Genomic DNA, 23,438 nt, shown 5'->3' on the forward strand with positions numbered 1-23,438 from the left:
CATCTTGCTTCTTTTTATTGTTGTTCTTCCTTGAAGCCTAACATTGATTTGTAAAGTGACCCTTTTTTTAACAATTCCAATAAGTGATATCATTTTGTACCTTTGTTTGTGGTCTTCCGCTAGACTTTGATCTGTCTCGGCCTTGATTACGACCTTTTTGGTCATTTTTTCCTCTATTTTCAACATTCAATGCTGAACCAAAATTAGAACTGGAAGATTCCACTAAACACTCCTACAAAAATCTTCACTTAAGATCAAATCACGAGTGTTATCAAACTTCAATTTATTGTTGCTTGCTGAATTACTAACTACAATAACAGTTGCACCCCAACTACACTTTATTGGCAGTAGAGGGCTTCTCATACATATTTGACAATGCCTGCATCAAATATGTTGTTGTTTTCTCGTTCATGTTGAATGCAACATTCTTGCTTTTGAAGAAAGCTCCCACGACTTCTCCAAACCGAGATTCCAAAAAAAAAAGTAAATCTTTTCTGATGTGATTCAACGTACAAATGTCTACATCCACGACTACACTAGGAAGTATGTTTATGTTTGGTATATACTTCAAACTTTACATAGAGTTGTTTATATAACTAAATAGATAACAACATCTCACACTATTAAGCGATAACGTAGAATTAAATTAAGCTCCACAATATTAACATTTCATAATTTTTTTAAAATCTACCTTTTCTTATAATATGAGGCAAATTTGCCTATTATCGTAAAAAAAAAAAATCCAAACATGCATTTACTTTACACAAGAAAAGTTTCATTTCAACATCAACTAGTTTAAAATGTGAAACAGATTAACATCAACGCATTAATAATACAAAACAATAATCGCTGCATTAATTAGCTTTTATAGAAAAAAAAACAATATAATGATAATTTTGGTTTGGGTTAAGTTTAAAGGAGATGAAAATTTACTCACTGTAAACAACTCAGGTAAATTCGTATATTAATGGTTTAAGATAACTAGCTCAACCAAATTTGTTCAGAATTCAGAAAAATGTGAAACAGATTAACATGAACGCATTAATAACGCATTAATTCAGAAAAAAAAATCCAAACTTGCATTTACTTTACTCACGAAAAGTTTCATTTTAACATGCAAGTTGTTTAAAATGTGAAACAGATTAACATGAACGCATTAATAACGCAAGACTGCTACAAAACAATAACTGCTCCATTAATTTACTTTTATAGAAAAAGTACAATGTAAATGATACATTAATAAATTTGGTTTAGGTTAAGTTTAAAAGAAATGAAAATTTGTTCATTGTAAACAACTCATTACTGGCTAAAACAAATTTGTTCGAAAAATCAGATTATATATATTGGACAATTATATACTTCTTTTTATCAGCAATAATATATATATTGGGCAATTATATAGATTAGATAACTAAGTAAATACGAAAAGTTGGTTAACAAAAATAGGATTAAAAAAATAGTGTTACAGGAATAACTTAGTAAGTAAATTATTCTTTGTTTTTTTTTTATCACTTATTCTTATTACAATCATTTTAATAAATTTCTATATTTGAGCGTCTTGCTCAAGAGATGGTTAGATAGCATAAAAAAGATAATAGTATGAAAGGATTAAATCAACATCCATGTAATTGCAAATAAGACAATCAAATTAAGCAAATCGAATTCTTGCATAGGAAACCTGTTTCTAAGAAATCAAAAGAGAATAAGAAATTAGGAAGTTCAAAGAACTCAATCTATGAATCAATATCTATAACGGTATATTTGTTTGCACACTTGTTTCCTTCATTAAATATTTGAGTAATCCTTAGGTGTGTGTGATTAATTATGTATAAATACTTATATAGAATTAAATATTATAATACTTATGTTCATGAATATAAATAAATTTTAAAATTATGTCTATAAAAAGAATTGAAAAGGAGTTTGAGAGAAGTTGTGAGTTTAATTTCTTTCACTAATAAAATATTAATAATTAATATTTACTGATAAAAAGAAATTAAAAATTAACTTGATATATCTTTTAACATAAGATATGATTGAAATGTTTATATTAAAGTATATTAATTATGCAATAATATTTGAGAAAAATAGAAATAATTGAAAATATACTGGTTTTTTTTTAGCTAATGATAAATGAAATAGATAAAGACTTAGCTAAAAGAAGATTTTGTGATGTCGTGATGGTCAAATACTATTTTCTAATTCATAAATAGTTTCTTCAAGGGTTGTTCTGCGTCAAACATTTGATTTGAACTAACAATTTAATGTGATGTCGTGATATTTGAGTCATTTTTTAATAATTGATTATTTGTGAAAAGTTAATTAGGGTCAAATTTATATTGGATTGTGCATAACTTTTTATTACCAATAGACAAACCACACTATTCAATTGTTATTTTGAGTTCCAAAGTCTGCTTTCAATTTCCATTTTGAATTCCAACATCTGCATTTAGGAGGCTATCAGATTAGGTCTTCTGCTCTCTTGGCACATCTACAGTGAATAATTGCATTATTATTACAATACATGATATTAATAGAAAACAATATTACATTAATTCAAATATTATCAAATCTCATTAATGTAAGTAGCTGTAAAGAATAAGTTGCAAGAACAACAAAACATAAAATAAAAATAAACTACACTTTTAGATTAATTAACGCATGCATGTAACTATACAAAAAGCTTAATTAATTAATAATATTAAACAAATTGAGTTTCTCATATATATATATATATATATATATATATATATATATATATATATATAGAGAGAGAGAGAGAGAGAGAGAGAGAGAGAGAGAGAGAGAGACCAATGTTAGAAAATAACTTTGGTGAATAATTTATAACATTAGATGAAGAATTTGCAAAAAGACTTGCTCTCTAGTAGATATAACATAGTTATGGCTACTTCAATCCAACAAATGCTGCTAAATTTTTATGGCAACAAATTCATCACTAAAACCAATGTTAAAAAATAACTTTGGTGAATAATATATAACATTAGATGACATTAGACTCTAAGTGTGATATGAAAGACACGCATTGGATTTCCATTTAACGAGGTAAAACTTTAATGGAAGCATCTGAGGTAGATACAGGATTCCAAGGCAGGACGCATTATTGACCGAAAGTTTGACCAGTCGAATTCTCCTTCCTTCTGATAAATGTTTTACTTATTGTCTTTTTGTTTTCAGAAATTTTCTCTTCTTTCTCAAGAAACTTTATTGAGCCAGTTATCTTAAACCACTTTCATATTGAAACTTTGGTGAAGAAAGTAAATGTAAGTTTGAATACCTTGTATCACTAAATTAATTGGATACCCATATGCCACACATTTCATAGTATTCTTTTTAAGAGAGATTATCATGAATTTTATATAGACCAAACATAGATTCAATAACTTTTATGGATGTATAAGTAGACTACTACTTTTTTAAATACTTAGAAGTTTATTAAATAATTGTGGAAAAGATAAACATTTTGTTTTTTGTTGGTATTTTTATTATTATACTTTTTAAATAATTAAAAGTTTATTAAATAATTTTAGAAAGATAAATGTTTTACCTTTTATTAGTATTTTTATTATTATCATTTTAAATAATTATTGGTATTGTATATTGGTATAAGTCTTTTTATCTTATCTAATGTGTTTTTATCCTTATGCTTCTAACCATTTATGCAAATTTAAATAAGTCTTAAGGAGAGTTTTTAGACAGATTTGTTGAAAGTCGATTTTGCTTATCAGAACTTTATCTAAATTTTTTTAATAAAATAAACTATTCAATAGACAAAAATATAAAATTATTTACGGTAATCATAAAAGAAATTTTATATATAAACAACTAAACAAAATTATATACATGGAAACTAGCTAAAAAAAACTAAACATATATAGATTTTCCTTCAAAGCTTGCTCCACCATCACTTTATCACCCTTTTTCTGTTCACACTCATAGGATGATCATAGTCAAGACAATCAAAGCATCAAGACATACCAATGAAATATAAGAGAAAGGGTAAGTTAGATACAAAAATATTTAGATTACACTTAAAGCATAATAGACGCATTAATATCCCTTTTTTTACTAGTGTAAGTGTTATAAACCAATTATTTGAATAATCACATACATTGAACACACCTTAAGAAGTATATGAAAACTTAGTTGAAAATTCTAATATTTTTGCTCAACCAACAGATCTGTTCACTCAACTATAAGTGTCTGCCAGCCCACTCGCTCAACCACCATGAGTCGCTCTACAAATCTAAAAGCAGTTAGTTATGCTCGCTTAGTGACTAGACTCGCTGAACTAGATATAGTTGTACTCTTTCAGTGGTTACACTTGCTCAACGAGACTGCATAATTCTGTAGCACCAAAATTGCATAATTTACACCCCTCATTTACACTTATCTAACTTATACACTTCTACTAACATCTATAAGTTCCATTTGATATTCTAGACCTAATTAGACCCATCCCAGCATGTATAATTCAACTAAAACTAAACTAAACTAATTTTGTAATGAAATTCTAACTTAAGCCAATTAAAATTTCAACTTATAGACCATAACTCAAATCTACTACTTTTATCCCATAACTTAGACACTCAGGGGTCTGACCAAGTCTCAAATAACCCACTAACAAACCCCAAACACTCCACTTGACCTCAATTCACTTACTTTGAAAGTTCACTACTCAAAACTTCTAAAATTGACAAAAAATAACTAGAACACAACTTGTTTGCAGATTTATCAACTCAACATCATATTTTTACTCAACTAAAAGTCTAACAAGTTTCAAATGATCAAAATAACATATCTAAACCACCAATTCTCACCTTAGACCAGCAATTCTAATATTCACCTATCAAACCTACATTTTGCCTACAGAAAACAACTTATAACTTTCTCCAAGTAAATTCTTCTCAACTTCCTAACTAAATTGATATCATTAAGCATTTCAACACAAGCATTCATGAATTAATCAATTCCAAACGAAAACAGTAAGATACATTACATCATTCAACCAATTTCCATCATTTCAAACACTCAATACTTAATAACAATCATCTTTAACACAACCAACAAAATACATTAGTTATACACACCAATAATTAGCAATTCATACATCATAATTTAGCTATGATAAAACATTAGCTTCCCTTACCTTTCACCAAAGCTACTGAACTCTAAAAAATGCTGAAATTCTTGCTTATGACTCAAAGATTTCTAGAAACACCAATAAATCACCAAATTGTGGTTGGAGTTAGTCCTTAAGACCACAGATTGGCAAAGAACTAAGAATAGATTATAAATGACACAGAGGTTCCTAAGCATGATCATAAACAGAGAACAAAAAGGAAAAAGAGGTAGAAACTTACTTGCTCTAAACCAATAACTAATCGGTTAGAAATGGGGATCACTCAACTGTGATCAAATAGAAGCTTCTTGATCGTCAAACATATGATTGAGTAGTGAGATTTCTTAGAATGAAGAGAGAGAGAGAGAACTAAGAGAAATAGTTTTAGAGAGATGATTTGTATTTTAAGTAGTGAGACGGTTTTAAAAAAAATTATTTATATTAGTGAATTATTTTGCTATTATGGAAACCTATTCTATTCATGCCTACATCTATTATGTTTATTGATGCAATATGTTATGTTGTTTACAATAATTTGAATCCAAACATGTGACCAGTGGGTTTTGCTTCTAATCTTATAAAATATACTATCAAAGGATGAACTTTTAAGCATTAAGTTAGTAATAATAGATTTTCATCCTTTCATATAGGATTTTCAAAATTACAAATACAATTCATTAGTTAGGTAAATGGATCCAATTATTTGATAAATTCAATTAATAAGGAGTTCTAAAAAGTGCAACTATATGAATACACTAGTAAAAAAATGGGATTAGGAAGCGCAATATACGCTTCGGTTTAAGCGAACCCGAAGCGTATAATAGTGCGGTGGTAGAATCGTAATAATAACTTAAATATATGCCTCGGTTGTTCCATAACCGATGCCTAAAGCACGCTACTAACTCGGTTTTATGTAAAACCGAGACATAAAACTCTGCCCAAGCCTGCTCCACTGACAGCTGTTGGGTCTGATAAGAGCTACTAACTCGGTTGCCTAGCAACCGATGCCTAAAGGACACTACTAACTCGGTTTTAGGCGAAACCGAGGCATAACTCCCGCCACCTAACACGGTTCTGACATTAACTCTTCATTTTCCCTTCTCTCTGCCCGTGGCTCCCATTCTTCTTCTCTTCTTCGTGGTCACTCCCCTCGTGCTCTCACTTCCCTCGTGCTCTCACTCCCCTCGTGCTCTCACTCTTCTCTGTCCGTGCCTCCGCCGCTGTACGTCCTCCGCCGCTGCCTCCGCCGCTCTAGATCCACCGCTCCAGATCGTCATCGCCAAGCCGCTCCAGATTGGCGAGCCTCCGTCGTTGCTGCCTGCCTCCGCCTCTCCAGATCGGCGAGCCTCCGTCGTTATTGCCTGCCTCCGCCGCTCTCCATCCACCGCTCCAGATCGCCGCTGCCTCCGCCTCTCCAGATCGGCGAGCCTCCGTCGTTGCTACCTGCCTCCGCCTCTCCAGATCGGCGAGCCCTCCGTCGTTGCTGCCTACCTCCGCCGCTCGCAGCCTTGTGTGATGGGAAACCCTAAGGGAGCTTCCTGATTCGTTGCAGAAGGTGTTCATCTACTCTTGTTCTTCTGCTTTTGAGGCCAGGCCAGTGAAGACTCACAGTCACAAGCACTTTGGGTTTCTGAAATTGTAAAATGTTAGATCTGATCTGGGATTGGGATTGGGATTGGGATTTTCCGGTCGTGTGAAAAACATTGACTTGCTGAAACAGTTTCTTGTTGCTGAAAATTTTTTTGCTGAAACAATTTCTGGTTTCTGAAACCATTTTTGGTTGCCTACTGTAAACAGGTTGCAGGTTGCATCTGAAAAAAAAAAATAGGATACTGCCTCGGTTATGTAAGAACCGAGGCATATTTCTGTCTGCTTTTTATCTCAGTCCATGACCCGAGGTATAAAATCGGTCCTTTTTACCTCGGTCACGTATGCTTCGGTTGCAAAACCGATGTCAATAATAAAAAATAATCGGTGTCTTTTCTTGTTAATGTACTAGTGATAATGATATAACAAAGTTCATAATATTAATATAAAAAAGTATTAAATTGATTATCAAATCTCATTAATGCAAGTAATAGTAAAAAATAGATTGCAAGAACAACAAAACATAAAATAAAATAAGAACAAATTACACTCTCAAATTAATTAACACATGCATATAACTTAATTACCTACACATAAAAACTTAATGTAATAATTGCACTCTCAAACGAACTATTTTACTTTCTTTTTCCAGATAAATAAATAAGATAATGCCAAATTTGACATACATCAAATGTATATGAAGTTAATTTTTTTATCTGATATTATGACGTTAATGAAATGTACATCAAATGCAAAAACATTACATATTATACAAAATCTCATTACCTTATTAAATTAGCATCCAAGTTACTGCAACAGATAATGAAATGTTTATTTTATAATTGTTAAGTTTTAATTGGTTGAATAATTTATTAATATTATTATTACAAATACACTTATCTTTTTAAAGTGATATTTGTATAATGACAATTGTTTAATATTTATTATAAAAGCAATGTTTATATATATTTTCTTACTTAGATTATTACGCTGCATTAAACTTGGATGCTAACATGATGAGTTTTTCTATATTATGTATTGTCTTTATTATAAAGGATCGAATATTCACTTGATTAACAGTATAATTATTTGATTTTAGATATAATATAAATTTGTATATGCAGTAGTGAAGATTGATAATCATCTGAAACAATTTAATAATTTTTCTTGATATTTCATTCATTTATGGTATCAGTTGAAATATTTTTATTTATAAAATCCTATAATTACATAAAACATGTGACTAATGACTTTGTACTCAAAATTTTATAGAATATATTATGAAATGATAAAACTTTTAACTTTTATATTAGTTATAATAGATTTTCATCCTTTCAGAATAGAATTTCAAATACTACAAACACAATCCATTAATTACATATTTAGATTCAATTAATATCAAAGTGAGTTTCAAAATGATACCGATAACCTAATGACATAATATATTAATATAAATTAAGGTTTCTATATCATAATATATCTTTTTCTTATTCTTAGTATTTTTTTTATTTTATTATTTTGATAATGTATGTTTTGATTTTTTATTTCAATTTCATAATTTCTTTCATTTTTAGTAAAAGAAAGAAATTATGAAACTAAAAGAACTCACTTACAGCTCCTTTTAAAAATATTACGTGAAACGATTGAATTAAATAAACCCGGAATAAATATTAAGCTACATGTGAATCTTCGACCAGTATCTTATTCAACGTTTGTTCAATTATTCTTTTTCCACCAAATACAAAAGTGTTTATAAATTTAACGGAATGACATTCTTTTAACTATGTGAAAAGAAATAAAAACTGTTAGTTGTTTAAAAAAAAACTGATAACATTGAAAAAAAAGAATTAAAATAGAATTGTTTAAATTTTTTATCAATATGAAAAGGTGTTCTATGAAAACTTACAATTTTGTAGAATATAATAATATATTATGGTTATTCATTGTCTATAAGTGAAAATAGAACAGAGAAATTAAAACAAAACAAAATTAAAAAGAAATCCAAAAAAGTAGTAGTCCCACTGTTGTTTGGAAAACACTAATCAGTAAGTGATAATATATTGTGGTTATTATCTATAAGTGACGATAGAATCTATTAAATAGACTACAGTTTTGGGAGAATATTGAACCTATAAATAATAATAGACTATTATTATTGAAAAAATGGTAATCTATAAATAATAATAATATTAAACTATGATTATGGCTAGAAATGTATTTTATAAATGATAATAATAAACTATGGATCAATTGGTACTTCAAAAAGCTTACTTTATACTATGGCCCGAAAGATTAAGATTTGATAATCTTCGAATAAACTCTACAATAGCTTATGGCCCTTATTGTACTGGTGCAGGCATTAAATAAATGTAATTTGTGTGGGTTTATCAACACTAAGGATAGTAGATTAAAAAAAAGAGTTTATCCTGTAATGTCTTCACCTTCAACAAAATAAAAAAGAAAAAATATTGTATAATGTTATTATAAATAAGGTATAATGTTGTTTTGTATTACAAATACTTTGAAATGTGAGTTATATGGATATCTAATTAATTTATTGATACAATGTATTCAAACTTGCATTTACTTTCTTCGTCAAAGTGGTTTAAGATAGTTGTCACTTTCCATGTCACTTTCCATTAAAGTTTAACCTAAGGTTTTCTACATTTCTAGAGTTTCTTTTGGTGGAAATAATGGTTGGAAGTTCTTATATCTGTAAGAGTTCTTCCTAAGGGAAGCTATTGACCTTTCTTGATGTTATTTTAATTCATGATTTTAATTAGATTGTGTTGAATTTGGTTAAAAATAAAAATTTAGCTACCTTTGTATGAATTGGGATTTGAATGCTATAAAATAGTAAATTGATGCTTGATGCGATAATGAATGTTTTAGAATGAGATAAATTTGTTCGGATGTGTTGAATTTTGTGTTTGTGAAGTTAGTTATGTTAATTGAATTGGAATTAGTGAGAAGGAAAGGTTAGTCTTGGTTGTAGGTCATTTTGGTCTAAAAATGAAGGTTATAATAAGTGAGTTTTAGACAAACTAGTCTAAGTGGAAAAATAATGTTTTAGTCTCTATGGTATAATGAATTGAAACTTAATTGTGTTGTGATTTAGCAGAAAAATTGGTTTAGAAATGTATAGTATACAATTGATGATGTTTTTGGATGGTTTTTAGGCGCAAATTGAGGGTCTTGAGTAGTGAATTTTTTATGTAAATGTTTTGAGACAATTTGGAGTAGTTAGGGTTTGTCTTTGAGTCTTTTGTGACTTGTTCATACCCCTAAATTGCTCAAATATGAGTTAGAATTTGTGGAATTTAAGTTTAGTATCTAAAGTGAGGTTTTTGTTATTTTTGGATTAGAATCTTGTGGTAGAACAATTTAAAACGAGTTTAGGTGGGCTTATATACTTTTGGTTAAGTCCATTTTAGTTTAGAATTAATCTAGAAGTGTTAGAAGTTGAGAAATATGCATAGGATAGGTCATCGGTGGTTGAAGGGTGCAAATTTTGCAGTTTTTGTGTTGTAAAATTATGTAGTCTCACTGAGCGAGTGTATCCACTAAGCGAGTATAACACTTCTAGCTGAGCAAGAAAAACTCACTGTTTTTGTATTTGTAGATGGAGTCATGGTGGTTGAGCGAGGGGGCTGGCAAACACTTTTAGCTGAGCGAGCAGACCTAATGACTGGGCGAAAATACCAGAATTTTCAACTAAGTTGTTGTATACTTCTTCAGGTATGTTCAATGTATGTGATTGTTTGAATGATTGACTTATAATACTTATTGTAAAGTATGAATTGTTTTATAATATGCAATGGAAACAAAATTATATATATGATTATGTATGATATATGATGATGATGAGTTTTGTATTTTTTTTCTCTTATTAGTCTAGGGGGTTTTACCTTAACCAAAGATAATAATAGACTAACCTTTTGTATGGTAGAGTAAAACTAACTGACAATGATTCCTAAAAAAGTAGAGGCCACCACAAGTGCAAGGTCCCCGATATTTCACATTAATATTTATATTTGAATAATTGAGTCTAGTGTCAACTATTTGTGTGTATTTATTTGATTTATTGTATTTAATCAAAGTATTCTACTGAACGAGCAAAATACTTGTGGTTGAGCAAGTGTAGTAGCTGAGCAAGCAGAACTCATTGTTTCCATTTTGACATAATGAGCTTCTGCACTGAGCTACCAGTTTAGAACCTGTTTTGATTCTTTCTTTCTTTGTTGTCTAATAACTTTGAGTTATGCTTTAACTTTGAGGATGATGTAGAAGTATCTATTGTATTATATGATGGTTTAGGTATGTATGATGCTTGATGTATGAAATATATTGGTGTATTATATGAATTGTTTTAATATCTAGCTTACCATTTTTCTTGTGATTGTGTTTGTATGTATCTTTGCTTCTTTTTTTGTTATGATTATTCGGTGGATGTAAGCAGAGGGTGATGAGGTTTCTTGGAACAGACGCTAGATGGGGGAACTACTGATATATAGTAGCATTAGTTAGTTACCTAACATAGTTTTGATTAGTTAATGTGTATATAAAATTCTTTTATGATTATTTTGGATGAGTGTAACAACTTTAGTTCTTATCTTTGTCGACTGTTATTTTTGGATGTTAGACAAGGAATTTTTATTGTAGAAGTCATACATTTATTTATTAATATTTTTTGTTTGAATTATTATTAAATATTACATATTTATCCTTAGTATAAATAAATGTATAATATTTATATTTATCACTTTAAGTAAAAATAATTAGAATTTATTTTATTACATATTTTTTTTAAACTAATTATTTATTTCATTATAAAAAACTTTTAAATAGTAATTAATTTTATAGACAAAAAATAATTAATTAATTTAAATATTCATTTATAATCTATTAATTAATAGTCTTTAAAATAGTCACTATAAAAAATAAAAAATTATAATTAATGAAAAATTTAGATACTAATTGTACTCAAAAGCTTGATAATTAATGTTGTGATAAGATATAATTAGTTATTAATTATAATTTTTTATTTATAATAAATACTATTACATAGACAAATTATTTATAATTTATAAATTAATATTTATGTTAGTTTATATTGTGATTAATTATTTTTTATCTCTAAAATTGATTGCTATTTAAATAGTTTTGGTATTGTTTTACAAACACTAAAATTATTTTCATAGAGATTTAGATAATTTATTTATTAATAATGATAAATAATCTCTTGAAGTTATCATATTATATATTTTAATTAAACTGATTATACTTTCTTTTCTATCTAAATTAATAATTTTCTTATTGAGTAAAATTTTATTTAATTTATATTAATTTTATAAGGTTGTTCATATACTATGATGTATATATAATCTACAAGATTATGATTTTATATCTATTTTCATATTTTAAGAAATTAAATAATTGATTTTATTTAATAAAAAAAGTAAATAATGATTAAACTTTTAGAACTACATACACAATTGTACACAATTGAAGAGACAGCGGGCCTCATGTGGCTATATAAAGGTAACCTAAACCCTAAAGTTTCACGCCTCATTCCCTCCGCTTCGCTTACGCAGCTTCTTTCTGTCTTTCCATTCCTTAGCTGTTGTATCGATAAGTTTTGATAAATTAAATTTATATAATATATTATATCATAGTATAGTATGTTAATGGTATCTGTGTGAAAAACATGATCTAGTTTATGTACTTCTATATTTTGAATATATTTTTACATCTAGTTTATGTACTGAGTTTCTTTTGTTTTTTCATTTAGTAGTAAGAATTATGTTTATTTTTAACCATTTCTTTTAACAGATGCATCTAACTATATTAACAAATCACTTCATTTATTCATCTCACAAAAGAAAAAAGAAAGTAAAATAGTCTATCTATATCTCAGAATTTAGAACTTACAATTTTTTAGACATTATGTTAGTTTATACAATCTTATTCACAAATTATATTTTCTATTGTTTAATCTTCTGTGATTTTGCTATCAGGTAAACAGAGATCCAACAAATGCATACATCAAAAATCAATGGCGGCTGCTAATCAAATAAAGATTTAATCTTTCACAGCAAAATCATTATATAATCATCAGGTTAGCATATAAAAACTTATATTGCTCTTTCAGATCTACCTTTCTTAAAACATATGAAACATTATGCACAGTCACATAAATAATATATTAAATTAAATTAAATATATTTTTTGGTTCCTTAATTTTAAATACAAAATTATTTTTTTAAATTTTAAATTAATTTGGTTTCTCATTTTTAAAACATAAAAATTTAATTCTTTTAACCAAATTTTATTAATTTAAAATGTATTTATCAATTAACATTAAAATAATATATATTAAACAGTAAAAATAATTCAAATATTATAAAAATAATTTAAAAAGTTAATATTTATTATATAGTATTTAATTATCGATAAACTCTATTAATAATAATTAAATATTGTACAGACAAATTTTATTTCTGTGTATTGAGAAATTTGATATGAAATAGATAAATATTGTGATTCGTAAACTGTAGGTAAAGATCGACTTGACCAGATGTACTTTCAATCATATCTTATATGATTTAAATTAAAAGAAATTTTGGGTATATATTTTTGACACTTTTTTAATTATATCATAAAATAAAATTTTGACATTTTTCAGGATATTTTTTTTTTATTGTTAGCAAAAAAAACTTAATAATATATGGTTTAACTTTCTTTTAATAGAGGGAGAAACTTGGAGTCGGAATAAACAAACGGATATACAGCGAAAGTTTTCGTATAGAATGAAATTTTTTATTTGTATGACTTTGTGTATATATATAGTGATGAATATATTTACTTTGTAATTGACACACCGTGAATGTATCAAAGAGACTACTGAATTTTATTCTCGCTTAGTCTCATTTTATATTTGTATGTTTCAATGTATTGATAAATTTTAAATCCAGATATTAATCATAATGAAAATTGTGTTTGTTTAATTCTATCACGATAAACAATAAATTACTAATATTATTAACTTAGGAATACGATAAACATATGTTGAAAACTTAGGAATAGGATAAACATATGTTGAAAACTGAACACAAAATACAATAGAATATAAAGAAAAAATAAAAATAATTGAAAATATAATGGGTATGATTTTTTTTTTTAATTTTTAGCTAATGCTAAATTAAATGGATAAAGAATAAGTTAAAAGTAGATTTTGTGATATTTTCTAATTTATAAATAATTTCTTGAAAGGTTGTTTTGCGTCAAACATTTGATATGAACTAACAGTTTAATGTTTTTCCATAATTCTTCAAGCGTGATACACACAGTGCTGAATTTTGTCTTCTTAGTAACTACTTTAATTAATATTATTTGAGATGAAATATTTATTTTAACATTTTAATTTACACTTTTGGAGATAGGTGATAACTAAAATCATATCTATAATATTGTTATTAATAAATTAATCAAATATAAAATATTAGATGTCATGTTGCAAATAAAAGATATGTAAATTTAGTTTATATAAGATTCTGATCTAATAAAAATATAACATTACTTTTAAACACTTTAGGATATAAAAATACTAGGATGTATGGCTTTAGTAACGTTATTTCCATTGAATTAATCTATTAGAAATAATAAATTTTATAAATTTCTCTTTCTTAAAAATTTTTAAGTACAAACTTTGATAGCAAATATATATAAAATAAAAGTTATATTATTGGCTGAGAACATATATGCGTGTGAGATGACCCTAATTCAAGTAATATTATCATTATCTTGCAATTAGTGATAATTGAGAGTAATAGTACGAAAGAGATGGTGGTTTCAACAAAATCGGAGGTATTATGAAAGAACAAAAAGTAAATTGACAAAGTTAACTTAACCCAATTATTCTTTTAATAAATCCATGTAAGAACTCCACTTAACACTTATTTAAATTTGAAGAAATGGTTAGAAGTATAAAACGATAAAAGAAAGGGAGTTTACAAACACATTAAACAAATGTATATATTATACTTAAATCACTGGTTTCTTTTACTTAAAACGTTCCTCAATTGTTTTTTTTTTTTTTTTGAAAATATGTAGAATAGTACGAGGTTAAGGAAAATATGTTTTTCACTAATCTCTTATAATTAGGATTACTTAGATAAATAGATCATAGTAAAATGAGATTTTGATCGGAGTAAACATTCACTTTGAAAATCATTATCTGGGAAAAAGTAATGCAAGGTTGGAAAAAGAAAAGGAAAACTTTCTTAGTTTTGTGAGTTTGATTGGTATAACGTTGAATAGATCACCATCAAAGGTTTTATGCATAAAAGACAAATTGCATTGTCAGATTCAACCATCTTAGTTGAATGCATTTAAAATTGAGCCATAATCTCTCTTATCAGAATACATTGAACTGTGTGGCTTATGGATATCCAATGAATTTACCTATACAACAACGTATTCAAACATTTTCCTCACCAAAGTTCCATTTCAAGATGCAAGGGGTTTAAAATGTTAAAAAGGCTAACATGAACACATTAATGTGCATAATGCTGAATTAGGTAAATTGTGATATTACAGGTTTCGAATAGCTGGCTCAATGAAATTTATTCAGAAACCTGAGAAATTTTCTGAAAATAAAAAGCTAACAAAAAAAGCACCTATCAGAAGGAAGGAAATTAGGCACTTTCCATTAAGTTTTTTTTTTTTCCAATAAATCACTCGGCAATGGAATCCAGTCATGAATTTCTAACGTATGAAGATGTTGTTCTGTATGAAGAATTCCAATTAACGTTTTGCCGTCGCCAAGCATGAGTTCTGTCTTTATGCACAAGGGTTAGAGGAGCATCACCTAAAAAAACAGTACCACACAGTTACTTCCATGCACGAGCTTCTGAATATTTCATTTGTCATTTATGTGTAAAATGATAAAACTTCTTACCTCTCATGTTTGACATATTGTAATGTCTTTACTGTGAAAGATTAGTTGATTTGATTAGCAGCGTCATCCCTTGATTTTGATGCATTGAGACGACATACCTTATTATAGGAAATATTATTTCTGAATAGCATGTCTCTGCAACAGTTTTTAAATACGTTATCAATTGTACATCCAGATATTAATCATAATGAAAATTGTGTTTGTTTAACTCTATCACGATAAGCAACAAAATATTGATATTATTAACTTAGGAACACGGTATAAACATATCTTGAAACTGAACAAAAAATACAATAGAAAATAAAGAAAAAACACATGAAATTCACAGTATCACTATATATTCAGAGAATCGTCTAGATGATTTCAAACTGCGCATGAGCTTCGTATTTTGTTGCATAACCAATCACAGTAAAAAATGTTGAAGTCATTCATTCTGACTGGATAACGGTAACACAAATCAAGTTGATAACAGATTTTGTAAGTCGAATAATTGAAGTGCAATCTGATATATGGAAATGTATCAATGTAGGGAAGGGAATCCCAACAAGTGTTTGTGAAAATGAAAGAAAGAAACATTGACAAAAGCGAAAGAAGCATAAACTAAAGGCATGAGAAATAAACTAAGAGCAAACCTCTGGGATTGAAAATGTTTATCTGTTAAAAGAAAATATGAATAAGGATGAAAATTTTAAGTGTTTTGATTGTGTTAGGTGAATATTGGATGTATTTATAGTGCACCAAGTAACCACAGAAAACTTTTGAAAATCACAGAGAAATAATTGCAATAAGCGAAGAAATAGCAGTGGTATAGATTTACAGCTGTTGTATCTCAGTCTCTACTTTGGCTTTTATGTATAAAACGTTAGAAAGCTGTAACGCACAGTGTGAATTTAAATCTCAACATTGCATGGCTGCCATTTGTATTCACTCACTATAATTCATTATCATCTCAAACTGAACTCATTATAGAAAAGGACAATATTTTTTAATTATTTCCTGAAGACAGTGTCTGACGAGATAGCAATGCATATGGATGCTTTTGTCAATAAAACATAAAACGTTGCAAACAAATAATAAATCACATCTATAATATTGTTATTATTAATTTAATCAAATATAAACTATTACACGTCATGTTGCAAACAAATAACAACCGAATACATTGATATTGTTAGATACATATAAATACATTGTAAGTTCTTTGAATGAACATCTAAACGACATAATTGTGGAAGCTGAAGCTACCATGATGCATCAGATTTCAGATCCAATCTTGAAGGAGAGTGTGTGCTCTTAGATCATGTTTCAATCAAATTCTATGTAATAATTTACATTCTAACTCACCTTCTAATATTAGTGCATTAAAGGACATTCATTCATTAATCCATTTGAGAGTGTAATATATCATTAATTCAAGTTTTGTTATTCTTGAAACCTATTCTATTCATGCCTACATCTATTATACTTATTCATGTACTATGTTATGTTCTTTACAATAATTTGAATCCAAACATCTGACTAATGGGCTTTTGATTCTAATTTTGTAAAATATACTATAAAAGGATTAACTTTTAAGCATTACATTAGTAATAATAGATTTTCATCCTTTCATATAGGATTTTCAAAATTACAAATACAATTCATGAGTCAGGTAAATGGATCCAATTAATTATTGAATAAATTCAATTAGTAAGGAGTTCTAACCAATATATTTAATAATTCATGTCAAAGTAACCTCCAACATTTAGATTTTCACACCAGTAATACACTAAAAATCCACGTCACTATAGAATTTTTTTAAGAAATTCTAGGAATTATACCATTTGTTCCTTTCAATGGATTTGGGAAGAGTGATTGAATGAATTTGAAAGGATTTGAAAGTAAATTTTGTTGTAGTTTATTTGAGTAAATTTAGAAATAAATGAAAATGGATTTGAAAATATAGTTTGTGAAAATTAGTGTACAAAGTGATAGAGACAAATTATTTATTATATCATAATTAAGCTTATATTTTTTTTATCATTATATATATCTTATTTTATTAATGAATATTCTATGAAACATTTATTTGACTAAATTAATAATTTTCTTATTGAGTAAAATTTAATTTATACTAATTTTATAAGGTTGTTCATATATTATGATGTATATTCTACAAGATTATGATTTTATATCTATTTTCATGTTTTAAGAAATTAAATAATTGATTTTATTTAACAAAAAATAATAATAATTTTATAATTATAAAACTTTTAGAACTATAGACATAATAGAAGAGACAGTGGGCCTCATGTTCGGTTATATAAAGGTCACCAAAAACCCTAAAGTTTCACGCCTCATTCCCTCCGCCGCTTCCTTGTGTCTTTCATATTTTGGTTGGAAACCTAAATGCAGAAGCTCATCTGTCAGACAGTAAGTTTTCATAAAATAGGAGCATGAGCATGTTCTTATTATTTTTTTAATGTACTTGTATATTCTGAATATATTTTTACATATATTTTATGTACTTGTATAAGATATATATAATATATTTTTTTTCATTTACAAGTAAGTTTTTACATCTACTTCATTATGTCTTTCCTTTCTCACTCTCATGCCGGAAGCTCTTGTATAGGTAAGTTTTCATAGATTAAATTTATATTAATATATTGGTATCTGTTTGAAAAACATGGATCTAGTTTATGTACTTCTATATTTTGAATATATTTTTACATCTAGTTTATGTACTTGTATAAGATTTTCTTTTTCTTTTCATTTAGTAGTAAGCATAATGTATATTTTTAACCATTTCTTTTAACATATGTATCTAACTACATTAACAAATCACTTCATTTATTCATCTCACAAAAGTAAAAAGGAAAGTAAAATAGTCTATCTATCTCAGAATTTAGAATTTAGAACTTCAATTTGTGTAGACATTATGTTAGTTTATACAATCTTATTCACAAATATTCTGTGATTTTGTTATCAGGTCAGAAGAGATCCATCAAATGCATGCATCAAAAGTCAATGGCGGCTGCTGATCAAATAAAGATTTTATCTTTCACAGCAAAAACATTACATAATCATCAGGTTAGCATATAAAAACTACATTCCTCTTCAGATCTACATGTTTTAAAACTTGCAACATTGTAATGTATTAAATTAAGTTAAATATATTTTTTATCTCTTAATTATATATATGATTTTCTTTTTTAAATTTTAGATTAATTTAGTTTTTCATTTTTAAAATTTAATTTTTTTAACCAAATTTTATTAATTTTATTTGAGGTTTCAAATGTATTTAACAACTAAAACATTGATAAAAAAAAAGTTAAACATTATAAATAATATCTTATATGATTTAAATTTAAAGAAATTTAGAGTATATTTTTGACAATTTTGTAATCATATCATAAAATTTTGACATTTTTGAGATATTTTTTTTATTATTAGCAGATAACTTGTAATAATATTTTAGATTTAAATAATTTGAATTTCATGTAACATTATTTCTTGTTGTTGTGCTTTCTCATCCAAAGTCAGCTATTCTTATATGATATTTTTTATCTGATAGATAATATATTTTTGTACAAATGAGTTTATTATATATAAATCTAAATGTTATAATTGTTTAGAGTATATACGTAGTCATTGAAAAGGTTTTTTAATTTTGTAAAGGAATAATTAAATAGTTAAATTATTACCTAATAATTTAATAAAGTAAGGTACTGTCATTGTTAATATTAAATAATGAGAATAATTAATGTTGTTTTATATTACTTCAAATTAAAAGTAATAATTGTTAGCTAACAAGGAGTAATGTAATAGAGTAAATGGAAATTTATGATTAAAATTTAAGTTGATATGCAATTAAGTTACATAATTTTAGCTTTAACTATAATAAAAGCTCACATTCATCTGATAAATGTATTATATTTGTAATTTTTAAAATTTCAATGTTAATAAAAAAATTTACTGCAGATTTGAAAAAAATATGTAGTAATGAGTGCATTTACTTTCCAACTCACATGCCATGTATATGTATAAAAAATGCTACTGAATTTTATTCTCGCTTAGAATATGCTTTTATTTGCTATAGGCGAATGGGAGAATTAGTAATTTATGACATTAAAAAATGTTGTAATGTTCTTTTTTATTATCAATACACTACTACAAAATTCATTATAGATAGCTTATTTAAAAAATCATGGTTCATAAGATGTATTGAATGTATTTTTATTTCGATAGCAAGTTGTTTTAAATATTCTATTTATTATTCTGACGTTCTCTCTTGATTAAGCATAAATTTACATTTTTTTTAAGCAGAAAATGAGTAGTTCAATTCAACATCGTGAAAAAATCGATGTGAAAGTTAAAGATCCCATTATAACTTTGATGAGTCAGATGAGGAAGATCAAATTATTTTCTATAGAAAACATGACGAATCTGCAGAGAAAACGATGTGAAAGTTGAAGGAAATGATACTGTAAGTTAGTTGACGTTTTTGTGTTAGATATTTTAATATGATTTAAGGCATTGTGGGAATTGCTCAATCAGTGAGTGAATGATAGTTAATGATATTTTGCTGTAAAGTTGTTGATAAATGTAAAAGATGTTTAGAATTATTTGGTATAATATTTTACGTTCTTAACTTTTTTCTTGGTATTATATATTGTTATATATCTGTGCATGCTTATGACAAAATTCTATCTTATTCAGTTATTCTCCTTAAGGAAACGAGGGAGACCTAGAAAAAAACATTGCGAAAAGTGATTCAACTGATACTGTAAGTTTCTTCTTCCTTAATTGATAGAGAGTTTTCTGGTATTGTTTGTGCTTGCTTATTATGAGAAAATTCTATCATAACAGAATGTGAATAGTTTTGCTGATGGACTTCGTGTAAAGAAGCCAAATTATATTTTTGATGAGTTAGATGAAGATTTAGATATCTTCCCCAGCAAACATGGGAACCCTACAGAAAACATCGTCAAAATTGAAAGAAGTCACACACTCTGTAAGATTATTCTTTTTTTGTTTTTGGGTTCAAAATTTTAATCTTATTTAAGTTTTACTTTTTCTTTTGATATTATTAACAATTAAAATTTGAGATTTCGTGATGCTTATTCTATGTAAAATAGCTGAACTGAAACTATCTGAGAAATTTAATACTTAAATTATTAGATTTTATACAACAAGAGAACTGTGTCAGGGATATCTTATTCACAGATAATATTTTCTATTATTCCATCTTTTAAATCATGTCTTTTTTTATGCAATTAGGAAAGAAAAGATCCAAATACAAGTATGTTATCTCAATGCATAAAAAATCAAGGGACGCTGATGCTAATCAAATGAACATTATCTTTCACAGCAAAAACATTACAGTGCCATCAGGTTAGTATGTAAAAACTACTCTGTGTTGAAAATTTTGATCTTGCATGTGTTGAAAAATTTGATGTGAAAGATGAGAACTGGGATACCTTATAACTGTGGGTAATGGGATAATGTTGAAAAATATTTTATTAGTTTGAGGTTACATTTTTTATTTTACTGTTAACAATAGGTTATAGTAATATTTAACAACTGTAAATAACATGAATTTAAAGAAAATGAACATTTTTTTTCTTTTATTTTTTATATAACATAAGTTGTTTTTTTATGATGTTTTCTGTAAATCAGTACTCTGGAAGAGTTGTACAGTGTAAAAAGCTTGAGAATACGTAAATACATAATGGAGAAAGTGAGTGAGTAATAGTTTGTTCATTGTTGTGATTATCTACATTTATCTTTGTTTCTTATGCTAATGTTAATACTAATTCATTCTCTTTTCAGAAAACACGTTGAGGCTGCTCCTTTTCAATTGCTCAATGGTCTATGACTTGGCTTTTTCAATTGTTCGAGTGTCTATTACTTTTATGTATTTTTTTACTAAATTTTTCATATGTTTTTGTTTCATTTTATAATATGTATAAAGAGAACAAATGATATTATTTGAGAGTTGTAACATCCCAAATTCTCACATTAATGTAACATCCCAACTTTTCACATTAATGTAACATCCCAAATTTTCACACTTGATAATTAACATTACATTTACGGTAACATTCCGTAATCTCACCCTTTAAAATTTCCTAGTTGATATAAGTCTATACATGTAAAAAGATTCTAATTATAGTTCTTCGACTCCTCTTTCCTTGGTACTATGTGAGGCGACATTCCTTCATCTGCTCCCGTATAACGAATTATACGATCATCGCACATACCCAAACACAAAACACAAACAAGTAGGGTGAGCTAACATGCAACAAATCATTTATAAGACATGCATAATTACTTCGATACAAACATCATATAATAATTATGTCAGACACCCTCATACCATCGTACCCCAATTCCTATTAGACACTCGTCCCACAATACCCAATGAATACCATAATACTCAATAGACATTCATTCCATAATACCCAATAAACACTCATCCCACAATACCCAATAAACACTCATTCCACAATACCCAATAAACACTCATCCCACAATACCCAAATAAACACTCATTCCACAATACCCAATAGGCACTTATCCCCACGATATTCAATAGGCACTTATCCCAACGATATGTTGATGAGCGATCACGGGAGGTTCCGCACTTGTGATGTCATTCTTAGTCCCCTCACTATGTCCAAAACCGGCACATAGACCAGGACATTCTGCCCTCCATACTATTCACAAGGTTAGTCCCCTCACTATGTCCTAAACCGGCACATAGACCAGGACCTCCTGCCCCTCTCACCACATAATTCATCATTCTCTACTTGAGACTGAATCATTATTAGAGTATCAGGATAACCTCCAACTACGGGACCCTCAACATCAACATATACATAAATACCATAACTGAATCTCTCCACGAAACTCATACCATGCTCACATTCCTTAACTCATTACGAAATCTCACCACAATCCTCATACACATACCATGACATTACAGAATCTCTCCGCGAGACTCATACCATACTCACATTCCTCAACTCATATTATACCCTTACGACATCTCCCTGTAATACTCATACATGTTCAGATGCATAAATTCAAATCCAATATAATAAAATGCAATCATCACAATTATAATTCATAATTCCATATCTACCACAATAACATGAATTCATCAGACATTTCCATTCCAACCAGATATATTGCACAATAATTTAACAGTACATAATCTGTTCAATAGGATTTAAGTTAAAAACTTGTCGAGTAAACTTCCAGGAAAGAGAGGTGCGTCACAATGGACAACTTAAGTACCAAATCTTTCCTTAGCCAAAGCGTTCCTCAACTAGTTTTTAACAAATTTCTTATTTACAGATTTAAAACAACAGCATATAATATTAACACCGAAATTTAATATAGATATATAAAAAAAAATAGAAATTAAGCAATATTGAGATCCCTGAGAAGATACGAAATTAATATCTATAAATCTGTAATTCCGATTTCAAATCTGAATGGTCACAATAATTCACTATTTGTTATAAACTACATATTAAAATTTCAGGTTGATCCAACGGTTAACTAGATAGATATTGAGGTTTTACCGAGGTAACTCAGGTGCAGAATTTTAAGTGATTTTTGGTTATACTCAAAATGCGGAACTAATTTTCCTAAGCACAGACATTTACTTACAAATCTGAACGGTCAAAATGACTTAATATGTCTTATGAATTACATACTAAATTTTGGGCTCAATCTAACGGTAAATAAAATATATAGGAA

At 27.6% G+C, this 23,438-nt stretch overlaps 2 long non-coding RNA genes across 3 annotated transcripts; one reads left to right on the forward strand and one right to left on the reverse strand.

Moving 5' to 3' along the window:
- Positions 1-14,989: 14,989 nt before the first annotated feature.
- Positions 14,990-16,399, reverse strand: LOC108340059 (uncharacterized). The gene is made up of 3 exons (XR_001833149.2): positions 16,319-16,399; positions 15,687-15,821; positions 14,990-15,596 (listed from the first exon to the last, which is right to left on the reverse strand). It is a non-coding gene; the product is annotated as an uncharacterized LOC108340059 (long non-coding RNA).
- A 1,630-nt stretch (positions 16,400-18,029) lies between these two features.
- LOC108339986 (uncharacterized) lies at positions 18,030-21,576 on the forward strand. 2 transcript variants are annotated; one of them, XR_001833137.2, is made up of 8 exons: positions 18,030-18,098; positions 18,658-18,758; positions 19,995-20,154; positions 20,388-20,454; positions 20,538-20,682; positions 20,949-21,062; positions 21,348-21,408; positions 21,501-21,576. It is a non-coding gene; the product is annotated as an uncharacterized LOC108339986 (long non-coding RNA). The 2 variants fall into 2 exon arrangements; XR_001833136.2 differs by having other exon boundaries at positions 20,388-20,682.
- The last annotated feature ends 1,862 nt before the right edge of the window (positions 21,577-23,438 follow it).

Source organism: Vigna angularis, chromosome 5, assembly GCF_016808095.1.
Source record: "Vigna angularis cultivar LongXiaoDou No.4 chromosome 5, ASM1680809v1, whole genome shotgun sequence".
Taxonomy (NCBI): Eukaryota; Viridiplantae; Streptophyta; class Magnoliopsida; order Fabales; family Fabaceae; genus Vigna; species Vigna angularis.